This window comes from Triticum aestivum, chromosome 7A, assembly GCF_018294505.1.
Source record: "Triticum aestivum cultivar Chinese Spring chromosome 7A, IWGSC CS RefSeq v2.1, whole genome shotgun sequence".
In the NCBI taxonomy this organism is placed as follows: Eukaryota; Viridiplantae; Streptophyta; class Magnoliopsida; order Poales; family Poaceae; genus Triticum; species Triticum aestivum.
In genome coordinates this window covers 11,066,848-11,080,863 of record NC_057812.1, presented here as the reverse complement: position 1 = coordinate 11,080,863, position 14,016 = coordinate 11,066,848, and positions in this window count along the sequence as shown.

Genomic DNA, 14,016 nt, shown 5'->3' with positions numbered 1-14,016 from the left:
GTGGGAGTTCTTAAGTAATATGATTAATTGAACTTAAATTTATCATGAACTTAGTACCTGATAGTATCTTGCTTGTCTATGTTGATTGTAGATAGATGGCCCGTGCTGTTGTTCCATTGAATTTTAATGCGTTCCTTGAGAAAGCAAAGTTGAAAGATGATGGTAGCAATTACGCGGACTGGGTCCGTAACTTGAGGATTATCCTCATTGCTGCACAGAAAAGTTACATCTTGGAAGCACCGCTGGGTGCCAGGCCTGCTGCTGATGCAACTGACGATGTTAAGAACGTTTGGCAGAGCAAAGCTGATGACTACTCGATAGTTCAATGTGCCATGCTTTACGGCTTAGAACCGGGACTTCAACGACGTTTTGAACGTCATGGAGCATATGAGATGTTCTAGGAATTGAAGTTAATATTCCAGAAGAATGCCCGGATTGAGAGATATGAAGTCTCCAATAAGTTCTATAGCTGCAAGATGGAGGAGAATAGTTCTGTCAGTGAGCATATACTCAAGATGTCTGGGTATTGTAATCACTTGATTCAACTGGGAGTTAATCTTCCAGATGATAGCGTCATTGACAGAATTCTCCAATCACTTCCACCTAGCTACAAGAGCTTCGTGATGAACTATAATATGCAAGGGATGGATAAGACAATTCCCGAGCTCTTCGCAATGCTAAAGGCTGCGGAGGTAGAAATCAAGAAGGAGCATCAAGTGTTGATGATCAACAAGACCACTAGTTTCAAGAAAAAGGGCAAAGGGAAGAGAAAGGGGAACTTCAAGAAGAACAGCAAGCAAGTTGCTACTCAGGAGAAGAAACCCAAGTCTGGACCTAAGCCTGATACTGAGTGCTTCTACTGCAAGTAGACTGGTCACTGGAAGCGGAACTGCCCCAAGTATTTGGCGGATAAGAAGGATGGCAAGGTGAACAAAGGTATATGTGATATACATGTTATTGATGTGTACCTTACTAGAGCTCGCAGTAGCACCTGGGTATTTGATACTGGTTCTGTTGCTAATATTTGCAACTCGAAACAGGGACTACGGATTAAGCGAACACTGGCAAAGGACAAGGTGACGATGCGCGTGGGAAATGGTTCCAAAGTCGATGTGATCGCGGTCGGCACGCTACCTCTACATCTACCTTCGGGATTAGTATTAGACCTAAATAATTGTTATTTGGTGCCAGCGTTGAGCATGAACATTATGTCTGGATCTTGTTTGATGCGAGACGGTTATTCATTTAAATCAGAGAATAATGGTTGTTCTATTTATATGAGTAATATCTTTTATGGTCATGCACCCTTGAAGAGTGGTCTATTTTTGATGAATCTCGATAGTAGTGATACACATATTCATAATGTTGAAGCCAAAAGATGCAGAGTTGATAATGATAGTGCAACTTATTTGTCGCACTGCTGTTTAGGTCATATCGGTGTAAAGCGCATGAAGAAACTCCATACTGATGGACTTTTGGAACCACTTGATTATGAATCACTTGGTACTTGCGAACCGTGCCTCATGGGCAAGATGACTAAAACGCCATTCTCCGGTACTATGGAGAGAGCAACAAATTTGTTGGAAATCATACATATAGATGTATGTGGTCCGATGAATGTTTGAGGCTCGTGGCAGATATCGTTATTTTCTCACCTTCACAGATGATTTAAGCAGATATGGGTATATCTACTTAATGAAGCATAAGTCTGAAACATTTGAAAAGTTCAAAGAATTTCAGAGTGAAGTTGAAAATCATCGTAACAAGAAAATAAAGTTTCTACGATCTGATCGTGGAGGAGAATATTTGAGTTACGAGTTTGGTCTACATTTGAAACAATGCGGAATAGTTTCGCAGCTCATGCCACCCGGAACACCACAGCGTAATGGTGTGTCCGAACGTCGTAATCATACTTTACTTGATATGGTGCGATCTATGATGTATCTTACAGATTTACCGCTATCGTTTTGGGGTTATGCTTTAGAGACGGCCGCATTCACATTAAATAGGGCACCATCAAAATCTGTTGAGACGACTCCTTATGAACTGTGGTTTGGCAAGAAACCAAAGTTGTCGTTTCTTAAAGTTTGGGGCTGCGATGCTTATGTGAAAAAGCTTCAACCTGATAAGCTCGAACCCAAATCGGAGAAATGTGTCTTCATAGGATACCCAAAGGAGACTATTGGGTACACCTTCTATCACAGATCCAAAGGCAAGACATTCGTTGCTAAGAATGGATCCTTTCTAGAGAAGGAGTTTCTCTTGAAAGAAGTGAGTGGGAGGAAAGTAGAACTTGATGAGGTAACTATACCTGCTCCCTTATTGGAAAGTAGTACATCACAGAAACCGGTTTCTGTGACATCTAAACCAATTAGTGAGGAAGTTAATGATGATGATCATAGAACTTCAGATCAAGTTGCTACTGAACCTTGTAGATCAAACAAAGTAAGATCCGCACTAGAGTGGTACGGTAATCCTATTCTGGAAGTCACGCTACTAGATCATGATGAACCTACGAACTATGAAGAAGCGATGGTGAGCCCAGATTCCGCAAAATGGCTTGAAGCCATGAAATCTGAGATGGGACCCATGTATGAGAACAAAGTGTGGACTTTGGTTGACTTGCCCGATGATCGGCAAGCAATTGAGAATAAATGTATCTTCAAGAAGAAGACTGACGCTGACGGTAATGTTACTGTCTACAAAGCTCGACTTGTTGCAAAAGGTTTTCGACAAGTTCAAGGGATTGACTACGATGAGACCTTCTCACCCGTAGCGATGCTTAAGTCTGTCCGAATCATGTTAGCAATTGCCACATTTTATGATTATGAAATTTGGCAAATGGATGTCAAAACTGCATTCCTGAATGGATTTCTGGAAGAAGAGTTGTATATGATGCAACCAGAAGGTTTTGTCGATCCAAAGGGAGCTAACAAAGTGTGCAAGCTCCAGCGATCCATTTATGGACTGGTGCAAGCCTCTCGGAGTTGGAATAAACGCTTTGATATTGTGATCAAAGCATTTGGTTTTATACAGACTTTTGGAGAAGCCTGTATTTACAAGAAAGTGAGTGGGAGCTCTGTAGCATTTCTGATATTATATGTGGATGACATATTACTGATTGGACATGATATAGAATTTCTGGATAGCATAAAGGGATACTTGAATAAGAGTTTTTCAATGAAAGACCTCGATGAAGCTGCTTACATATTGGGCATTAAGATCTATAGAGATAGATCAAAACACTTAATTGGACTTTCACAAAGCACCTACCTTGACAAAGTTTTGAAGAAGTTCAAAATGGATCAAGCAAAGAAAGGGTTCTTGCCTGTGTTACAAGGTGTGAAGTTGAGTAAGACTTAATGCCCGACCACTGCAGAAGATAGAGAGAAAATGAAACATGTTCCCTATGCTTCAGCCATAGGCTCTATCATGTATGCAATGCTGTGTACCAGACCTAATGTGTGCCTTGCTATAAGTCTAGCAGGGAGGTACCAAAGTAATCCAGGAGTGGATCACTGGGCAGAGGTCAAGAACATCCTGAAGTACCTGAAAAGGACTAAGGATATGTTTCTCGTATATGGAGGTGACAAAGAGCTCATCGTAAATGGTTACGTTGATGCAAGCTTGGACACTGATCCAGACGATTCTAAATCGCAAACCGGATACGTGTTTACATTAAACGGTGGAGCTGTCAGTTGGTGCAGTTCTAAACAAAGCGTCGTGGTGGGATCTACGTGTGAAGCGGAATACATAGCTGCTTCAGAAGCAGCAAATGAAGGAGTCTGGATGAAGGAGTTCATATCCGATCTAGGTGTCATACCTAGTGCATCGGGTCCAATGAAAATCTTTTGTGACAATACTGGAGCAATTGCCTTAGCGAAGGAATCCAGATTTCACAAGAGAACCAAGCACATCAAGAGACGCTTCAATTCCATCCGGGATCTAGTCCAGGTGGGAGACATAGAAATTTGCAAGATACATACGGATCTGAATGTTGCAGACCCGTTAACTAAGCCTCTTCCACGAGCAAAACATGATCAGCACCAAGGCTCCATGGGTGTTAGAATCATCATTGTGTAATCTAGATTATTGACTCTAGTGCAAGTGGCAGACTGAAGGAAATATGCCCTAGAGGCAATAATAAAGTTATTATTTATTTCCTTATATCATGATAAATGTTTATTATTCATGCTAGAATTGTATTAACCGGAAACATAATACATGTGTGAATACATAGACAAACAGAGTGTCACTAGTATGCCTCTACTTGACTAGCTCGTTGATCAAAGATGGTTAAGTTTCCTAACCATAGACATGAGTTGTCATTTGATTAACGGGATCACATCATTAGGAGAATGATGTGATTGACATGACCCATTCCGTTAGCTTAGCACCCGATCGTTTAGTATGTTGCTATTGCTTTCTTCATGACTTATACATGTTCCTATGACTATGAGATTATGCAACTCCCGTTTACCGGAGGAACACTTTGTGTGCTACCAAACGACACAACGTAACTAGGTGATTATAAAGGTGCTCTACAGGTGTCTCCGAAGGTGCTTGTTGGGTTGGCGTATTTCGAGATTAGGATTTGTCACTCCGATTGTCGGAGAGGTATATCTGGGCCCTCTCGGTAATGCACATCACATAAGACTTGCAACCATTGCAACTAATGAGTTAGTTGTGAGATGATGTATTACGGAACGAGTAAAGAGACTTGCCAGTAACGAGATTGAACTAGGTATTGAGATACCGACGATCGAATCTCGGGCAAGTAACATACCGATGACAAAGGGAACAACGTATGTTGTTATGCGGTCTGACCGATAAAGATCTTCGTAGAATATGTTGGAACCAATATGAGCATCCAGGTTCCGCTATTGGTTAGTGACGGGAGACGTGTCTCGGTCATGTCTACATTGTTCTCGAACCGTAGGGTCCGCACGCTTAACATTACGATGACTGTTTTATTATGAATTTATGTTTTGATGTACCGAAGGTTTTTCGGAGTCCCGGATGTGATCACGGACATGACGAGGAGTCTCGAAATGGTCGATACATAAAGATCGATATATTGGACGACTATATTCGGACACCAAAAGTGTTCCGGATGATTTCGGAGAAAACCGGAGTGCCGGAGGGGTTATCGGAACCCCCCGGGGAATATTGGGCCTTAGTGGGCCTGAGGGGAGAGAGAGGGCAGCAGCCCAGGAGGTGGCGCGCCCCCTCCCATGGGGAGTCCGAATTGGACTAGGGGAGGGGGGCGCGGCCCCTCTTTCCCTCTCCCTCTCCCTCTCTTTCCTTCCCCCTTCTCTCTTCCTAGTTGGACTAGGAAAGGGGAGTCCTACTCCTACTAGGAGGAGGACTCCCCCCTCCTTGGCGCGCCCCAAGGGCCGGCCGGCCTCCCCCCTTGCTCCTTTATATACGGGGGCAGGGGGGCACCCTAGGACACACAAGTTGATCTTCGTGATCGTTCCTTAGCCGTGTGCGGTGCCCCCCTCCACCATATTCCACCTTGATCTTATCGTTGCGGTGCTTAGGCGAAGCCCTGCGTCGGTAGAACATCATCATCGTCACCACACCGTCGTGCTGACGGAACTCCTCCCCGAAGCTTTGCTGGATCGGAGCCCGGAGAGCGTCATTGAGCTGAACGTGTGCCAAGAACTCGGAGGTGCCGGAGTAATGGTGCTTGGATCGGTTTGACCGGGAAGACGTACGACTACTTCCTCTACGTTGCGTCAACGCTTCCGCTTCGGTCTACGAGGGTACGTAGACAACACTCTCCCCTCTCGTTGCTATGCATCACCATGATCTTGTGAGTGCATAGGAATTTTTTTGAAATTACTACGTTCCCCAACAATAGGGCACTGGAAAGCCACCTCGTCGTATGACATATACATGGTGGATACCCCAAAAGAAGGAGATGGCAATGGAACAGCGGGGGATGACCCCTCCAAGAAACAGCCTATGCGCCGGCGTCAGCGGCGCCGCTCTAAATCCAGCCAAAGCAAAAACGATGATTCCAGCACAGGAGATAATAACACTCCAGATAGCACCGAAGAACACCCCCTCCAGCAAGATTCAGCACAGGAGGATGGAGAAGCCAGCCCTCATGAGGGAGCGGCAGACAGTGAGGTCGAGGACGATAATTATATGCCTCCCTCCGAAGACGAGGCAAGCCTCGACGACGACGAATTTGTCATGCCAGAGGATCCCGTCGAACAAGAGCGTTTTAAATGCAGGCTTATGGCCACGCCAAGCAGCCTCAAGAAAAAATAGCAACAGCTTAGAGCTGATCAAGATTTGCTAGCCGATAGATGGACTGAAGTCCTTGCTGCCAAAGAGTATGAACTCAAACGCCCCTCCAAGAGCTACCCAAAGCGCAGGTTGCTACCCCGATTAGAGGAGGAAGCACCTACATCACCAACGCATGACATGGCCGACTGGCCACCTCGTGGCCGTGACAGAGAGGCCTCTCGGCCCTCCACTCAAGCCGCGCCCCAGTGCCGCTCAAAGCATACCAAGGCACGGGATAATGCGCCTGACCTGCGAGATATATTGGAGGACAAGGCAAGGCAAACAAGATCGATCTACGGATCGCGTGGGTGCCCCACAACACGTGACGGTGATCGTCACTCCGGATATAACAAATCCGGCCGGGCCAAACACAATAGACAAAGCACGTTTGAGCTGCGTCGTGATATAGCCCAGTACAGAGGCGCCGCACACCCACTATGCTTCATAGATGAAGTAATGGATCATCAAATCCCTGAGGGTTTCAAACCCGTGAACATCGAATCATACTATGGCACAACAGATCCTGCGGTATGGATCGAGGATTATCTCCTTCACATCCACATGGCCCGCGGTGATGATCTACACGCCATCAAATACCTCCCACTCAAACTTAAAGGACCAGCTCGGCATTGGCTTAACAGCTTGCCAGCGGAATCAATTGGTTGTTGGGAGGACCTGGAAGCCGCATTCCTTGACAACTTCCAGGGCACTTATGTGCGACCACCAGATGCCGATGACCTAAGCCACATAATTCAGCAGCCACAGGAATCGGCCAGGCAATTCTGGACACGGTTCCTTACAAAGAAAAATCAAATAGTTGACTGTCCGGACGCAGAGGCCCTCACAGCCTTCAAACATAACGTCCATGATGAGTGGCTTGCCCGGCACCTTGGACAGGAAAATCCGAAATGTATGGCAGCACTCACGACGCTCATGACCCGCTTTTGCGCGGGAGAAGACAGTTGGCTGGCTCGTACCAATAACTTGACCAAGAACCCTGGTAATTCGGATACCAAGGACAACAGTGGAAGGACGCGTCGCAACAAGCAAAAGCGCCGCATTAACGGCGATAATTCTGAGGATACGGCAGTTAATGCCGGATTCAGAGGCTATAAATCCGGTCAGCGGAAAAAGCCATTCAAAAGAAATACTCAGGGCCTATCTAGTTTGGACCGCATACTCGACCGCTTGTGCCAGATACATGGCACCCCCGAAAAGCCAGCCAATCACACCAACAGGGATTGTTGGGTGTTCAAGCAAGCAGGCAAGTTACATGCCGAAAATAGAGACAAGGGGCTGCATAGCGACGACGAGGAGGAGCCCCGGCAGCCGAACAACAATGGACAGAAGGGTTTCCCCCCACAAGTGCGGACGGTGAACATGATATACGCAACCCACATCCCCAAGAGGGAGCGGAAGCGTGCGTTAAGGGACGTATATGCGATGGAGCCAGTCGCCCCAAAGTTCAACCCATGGTCCTCCTGCCCGATCACTTTTGATCGAAGGGACCACCCCACTAGCATCCGTCATGGTGGATTCGCCGCATTGGTTCTAGACCCAATTATTGACGGTTTTCATCTCACAAGAGTCCTTATGGACGGCGGCAGCAGCCTGAACCTGCTTTACCAGGATACAGTGCGGAAAATGGGCATAGATCCCTCGAGGATTAAGCCCACCAAAACAACCTTTAAAGTCGTCATACCAGGTGTAGAGGCCAACTGTACAGGCTCAGTTACACTTGAAGTGGTCTTCGGATCTCCGGATAATTTCCGAATCGAGGAGTTAATCTTCAACATAGTCCCGTTCCACAGTGGCTATCACGCACTGCTCGGGCGAACCGCATTTGCAAAGTTCAATGCGGTACCGCACTACGCATACCTTAAGCTCAAGATGCCAGGCCCTCGAGGTGTAATCACAGTCAATGGAAACACCGAACGCTCCCTCCGAACGGAGGAGCACACGGCAGCCCTCGCAGCGGAAGTACAAAGCAACCTCTCAAGGCAGTTCTCCAGTCCGGCCGTTAAACTTCCGGACACTGTCAAGCGCGCCCGGAGTAACCTACAACAAGACCGCCTGGCACGTTCCGAGCAGGCGTAGCAATGCGGCCCCAACCCCAGCCCTCGTGAAATAGCGAAACCAGTGCTTCGCGTACATCACTATGCTCTTGAGATGCCATGGGCATAGGGGGAGGGGCACCATCACGGCACGCCCGAAATACGGCTTAAACCGCACTAGGGGCTGCCGATCTCTTCATTTTCTCTTACTTTCAGGACTCCATACTTCGGAAGACCTGTTCGGCAATGCAACTGCCGCACAAACGATGCAAGAACCAGGGAAGCAAAAAAGCTACGCCGCATTATAAGAACTCCCAGGTGGTCTCTATGACGAGCAGTATACCTGTTTCGCATACTATTCCGCAGCCTGCCCCTGGAAAGGACATGTTAAATAGTCCCGCTTTTTGCTTATCGCACTATTTGTATCGTTCTGCTTTGATCGCAGCCTTTTTAATAAACAATGCATAGCTTTTGTCTATTATTGCATTAATCTCTTTCATATTTGTTCATTAATGATAGGTTGCACCCGTACACTTCGGTATGGCCAACACGCCAGGGGCTTAAGTACCCCTCAATATGGTGTGAGAAGTCCGAACACTTTCACATGTGCGGCACCCCGAACTTATAGCATTATATGCATCAGCTCCGAATCATGTCTTGGGTCAATAGTTGGGTTTGCCCGGCTCCTATGTTTTGGTGCCTTATGTTCCGTTATATCGGCTAAGGTAGCACTAGGAGAACTACTGCGATTGTGCCCCAGTTGAGCAGGGCCGAGAACCTCAGTAGAGAAAGCTAAAACTGACTGTCATGATAAAGCGAGAGACTGGTCGCTGTTCGAAAGGTTTTTCGAGTCCCTACAGACTTATGCCGCTTAGAGCGCGGAGCCGGCTTTGTCCCGCCAAAGGCGTGGATAGCGCCCCGAACTCGGTCCTCCGAATACTAGGGGCTTCGCCGAAATTTAAAATTATAGAATTCTATGGCTAAGTGACAGTGTTCAAGCATTATAGTTCGATTGCCTTGTTCGTTGTGCTGAGCGTCTCCCTCGAAGGACCGAAACATGGGAAAAAGAGCGCTCAGGTTTATCCCGAACACCCCAGCACTAGTGGCATGGGGGCAGAAGCCGACGACTCGCCATCTCTCAATTTTGATAAATAGCCGCACAGAAGGTAATATTTTAAATTCAAAAAGCATTGCTTAGCGCATATGAACAAGTTTTCAGCGCACAGGACAAAACGAGCAAGTTTACTCAAAAATTACATCCCTAGAACATTTATCCGCCATAAGGCGGGCACCCTTCAGAACGCCCTCATAATACATCTCGGGATTGTGATGCTCTTTCCCCGGCGGTGGCCCGTCCTTCACAAGCTTCTCAGCATCCAACCTGCCCTAGTGCACCTTAGCACGGGAAAGGGCCCTACGGGCACCTTCGATGCAGACGGAGCCCTTGATGACCTCGAGCCTTGGACAGGCCTCCACCAGTCGCTGCACCAGTCCGAAGTAGCTCCCAGGCAGAGCCTCTCCAGGCCACAGCCGAACTATGAGGCCCTTCATGGCCTGTTCGGCCACCTTGTGGAGCTCGACCAGTTGCTTCAGCTGGTCGCTCAGGGGCACAGGGTGTCCGGCCTCAGCATACTGAGACTAGAACACCTTCTCCGTCGAGCTGCCCTCTTCAGCTCGGTAGAATGCGGCGGCATCGGATACGCTGCGGGGCAAATCTGCGAATGCTCCTGGAGAGCTCCGGGTTCGGGTAAGTAACAAGCAATTCACTTTTACATGTTTGCTTTGCATAAAAAACGCCTTACCCGTCGCTATTTTCTTCACCACATCCACCTCCTGAAGGGCCTTCTGGGCTTCGGCCTTGGCAGTTTCAATGGTCGCCGTGAGCTCGGATGCTTGCGTCTTCGAGTCAAGCTCCAAACTCTCATGTTTTTTCATGAGAGCCTGGAGCTCTTGCCGCACCTCGCCGACCTGTGCCTCATACTTCTCCCGCTCGATGCGCTTCGAGGCCGCTCTCTTCTCGGCCTCGGACAGCGCCTGCTTGAGGTTCGCCACCTCTGTTGTGGCCCCTACAATAAGCCACGTTAATCCTGTCATTTTTTGCAATTGCATCTTTTTTGTATTTTTCTATAAGGTATCTCTTACCTTCTTTCTCCTCGAGCTGCCGCTTGGCAAGGTCGACCTCTTGCTCGGACCGCTCGAGGCCCTGCTTCAGGGCGCCCACCTTCGCAGTCAGTGCGGCGGTCGATAGCAGCGAAGCCTGCATACGCATATTGACTCTTTTCTGTTAGACTCCTGCAAATTTTATTAGATCCTCTATTCAGCTTTTCTTTCCGAACGCCAAACAGAGAATCAGGGGCTACTGTCTATGCGGTAATATTTTTACATATTTTTTACTTACCTCAAAGCCTGTTAGAAGGCTAGCACAAGCTTCAGTCAGTCCGCTCTTGGCGGAATGAACCTTCTGGATCACCGCACTCATAATAGTGCGGTGCTCCTCGTCGATGGAGGCGCCCTTAAGCACCTCCAGCAGATTGTACGGTGCCTCCGGTTGGACGGGGGCCACCGGCTCAGTAGGCTTGCTCCTCTTGGAAGGAGTTCGCCTGCCGCACTCCGGAACCGTTGAGGATTCCGGCGCGGTGTCCGGCGCAAAGCCGGACTTGGAGCCCTGGGGGGGTCTTATCCCCTTTACTCCTGGAGTCCGGGGAGTCGCCTTGTGGCTCCACCAGGACCACCTCCTCTTGGCTCGGAACCTGTTGCGATGCCACTTCGGCGTCGTCCATAGGGCGGGGGGAGGTAGCCGTCGGAAGTGAATTCACATCCGACGAATTCAGGGAGCCGCTCGACGACTCGTCGAACCTGGCCTTGGGCGGACTGCATAATCATATTCGACATAAGGAAAGATTGTGCCATAAAGGAATGCTATGAGTTACTCCGGTATCTGAATACTTACGATTTCGCCGGGCGCTTGGCCCTGTGCGGCCACTCCTCTTCGCCATCATCGGCGTCGATGGAGCAGTCCGGAGGAGGGGTCTTCCTCTTCTTGGACCCTTCGGCCTCCCCGGATGGGGCGACCTTCCTCTTCTTTCCTCCCCCCGCTGGAGGGGGAGAGGCTTCTTCTTCCTCCTCCTCGTCTTCACGGGAGGAGTGCATCTCGGATTCGTCGGACGATGAATCCGACACCTCTAGATGCCAGGCACTCTTTCGAGTCCCTGTGGCCTTCTTCTTGGCCTTCTTCTCCGGCACCACGTAGGGTGCCAGAACCAACAGCTTCGCTAAGCGAGCATTGGCTGGGTCTTCGGCCAAGGGAGCCGGACAGTCGATCTGTCCGGACTTCACCTGCCAATTCTGTCAAAGGTAAGGGAGCTTAGATCTCGCATAGAGTCAAACTATGAAAAACTAAATACCCTGTAAAAGGTAAAGATAGCTCACCGTGCTAGCTTGACGCTGTGTGCTGAATCCGCGATCCTCGGAAGCGGATGCGGGAGCCTCGGCACCCTTGAATAGCACCTTCCAGACATCTTCGTACGTCGTGTCAAAGAGCCTGCTCAAAGTTCGGTGCTGCGCCGGGTCGAACTCCCACAGATTGAAGGCCCGTTGTTGACATGGGAGGATCCGGCGGACGAGCATAACCTAGACTACATTGACAAGCTTGAGCTACTTGTTCACCAGGGTTTGGATGCATGTTTGCAATCCATTCACCTCTACTTTGTAGCCCCATGACAGGCCTGTCTCTTTCCAGGACGTGAGCCGTGTGGGGGGTCCGGACCGGAACTCGGGGGCTGCGATCCATTCAGGATCGCGCGGCTCGGTGATGTAAAACCACCCCAATTGCCACCCCTTTAGGGACTCCGCAAAGGAGCCCTCAAGCCATAGGACGTTGGGCATCTTGCCCGCCATGGCGCCTCCGCACTCCGCCTGGGTGCCGCGCACCACCTTCGTCTTGACATTAAAATTCTTGAGCCAAAGAAAAAAATGGGGGCGGATGCAGAGGAAAGCCTCGCACACGACGATAAACGCCGAGATGTTGAGGATGCAGTTCGGGGCCAGATCGTGGAAATCCAGGCCATAGTAGAACATGAGCCCCCGGAAAAATGGGTGGAGAGGAAAGCCCAGTCCGCGGAGGAAATGGGGGAAGAACACCACCCTCTCATGGGGCCTGGGGGTCGGGATGAGCTACCCCTCTTCGGGAAGCCGGTGCGCGATGTCGTCAGACAAGTATCCGGCCTTCCTTAGCTTTTTAATGTGTCCTTCCTTGATGGAGGAGACCATCCACTTGCCTCCCGCTCCGGACATGGCTAGAGAAGGTCGAGGTGGGAAGTGCGGACTTGGGCGCTGGAGCTCGAGTGCGCGAAGAATGGATAGGCAAAGGAGGAAGAAGGCGTAGGTGAGAAAGGTGGATCCTTATCCCCTTATATGGGCGGATGCGACTATGCATCCCCACCGGCCTGACAAAACTCGCTTATCTCCCAAGCGCCACAATTAATGGCGCGGTTGGGTTACCCACGCCCGTATTGATGAGAATCCCGGAATGAGGGGACACGATCTCTGCTTCGACAGGACGTGCCAAGGAAACCGCCTCGCTAAACGCGCTGAGGTGGGATACTAAAATGATTCGAATAAAGGCTTGGCCATGGTGTGATGTCACGCCACGGAATACGTCAGCAGATTAGATCTGTGTAAATATTATTCTCTCTATGGCAATATGTGGAAACTTGTTTTGCAGAGCCGGACACTATCCTTGTGTTTGAAATCTTCTACGAAGTACTTGGAGGAGGAACCCGCCTTGCAATGCCGAAGACAATTTGCGCGCCGGACTCGTCGTCATTGAAGCCTGGTTCAGGGGCTACTGAGGGAGTCCTGGATTAGGGGGTGTCCGGATAGCCGGACTATACCTTCAGCCGGACTCCTGAACTATGAAGATACAAGATTGAAGACTTCGTCCCGTGTCTGGAAGGGACTTTCCTTGGCGTGGAAGGCAAGCTTGGTGATACGGATATGTAGATCTCCTACCATTGTAACCGACTCTGTGTAACCCTAACCCTCTCCGATGTCTATATAAACCGAAGGGTTTTAGTCCGTAGGACAACAACAATCATATCATAGGCTAGCTTCTAGGGTTTAGCCTCCTTGATCTCGTGGTAGATCTACTCTTGTACTACCCATATCATCAATATTAATCAAGTAGGACGTAGGGTTTTACCTCCATCAAGAGGGCCCGAACCTGGGTAAAACATCGTGTCCCTTGTCTCCTGTTACCATCCACCAAGACGCACAGTTCGGGACCCCCTACCCGAGATCCGCCGGTTTTGACACTGACAATATATTTGAATAGGAGATCATAGTGTTTTAAACATTGCATGCATGAATACGGCGGTGATACACGTGATGTGCACGTGTTATACAATAATGTGATAATGCATGGCGTTTGCAAGTCACAGCTAAATGTCGAACAATCTAAACCTACTATACATCAAACAATCTCACATTTTATTTGAATTTGTGATAATGTGTGGCGTTCGCAGCTTACAACTAAATATCGAACAATCTAAACAATACTATATATCGAACATTCTCACATTTTATTTGAATTTGTGGTAATGTGTGGTGTTTGCAACTCACATCTAAATACTTGTAGGCGTAGGGGGCGGGGCACCATACATAA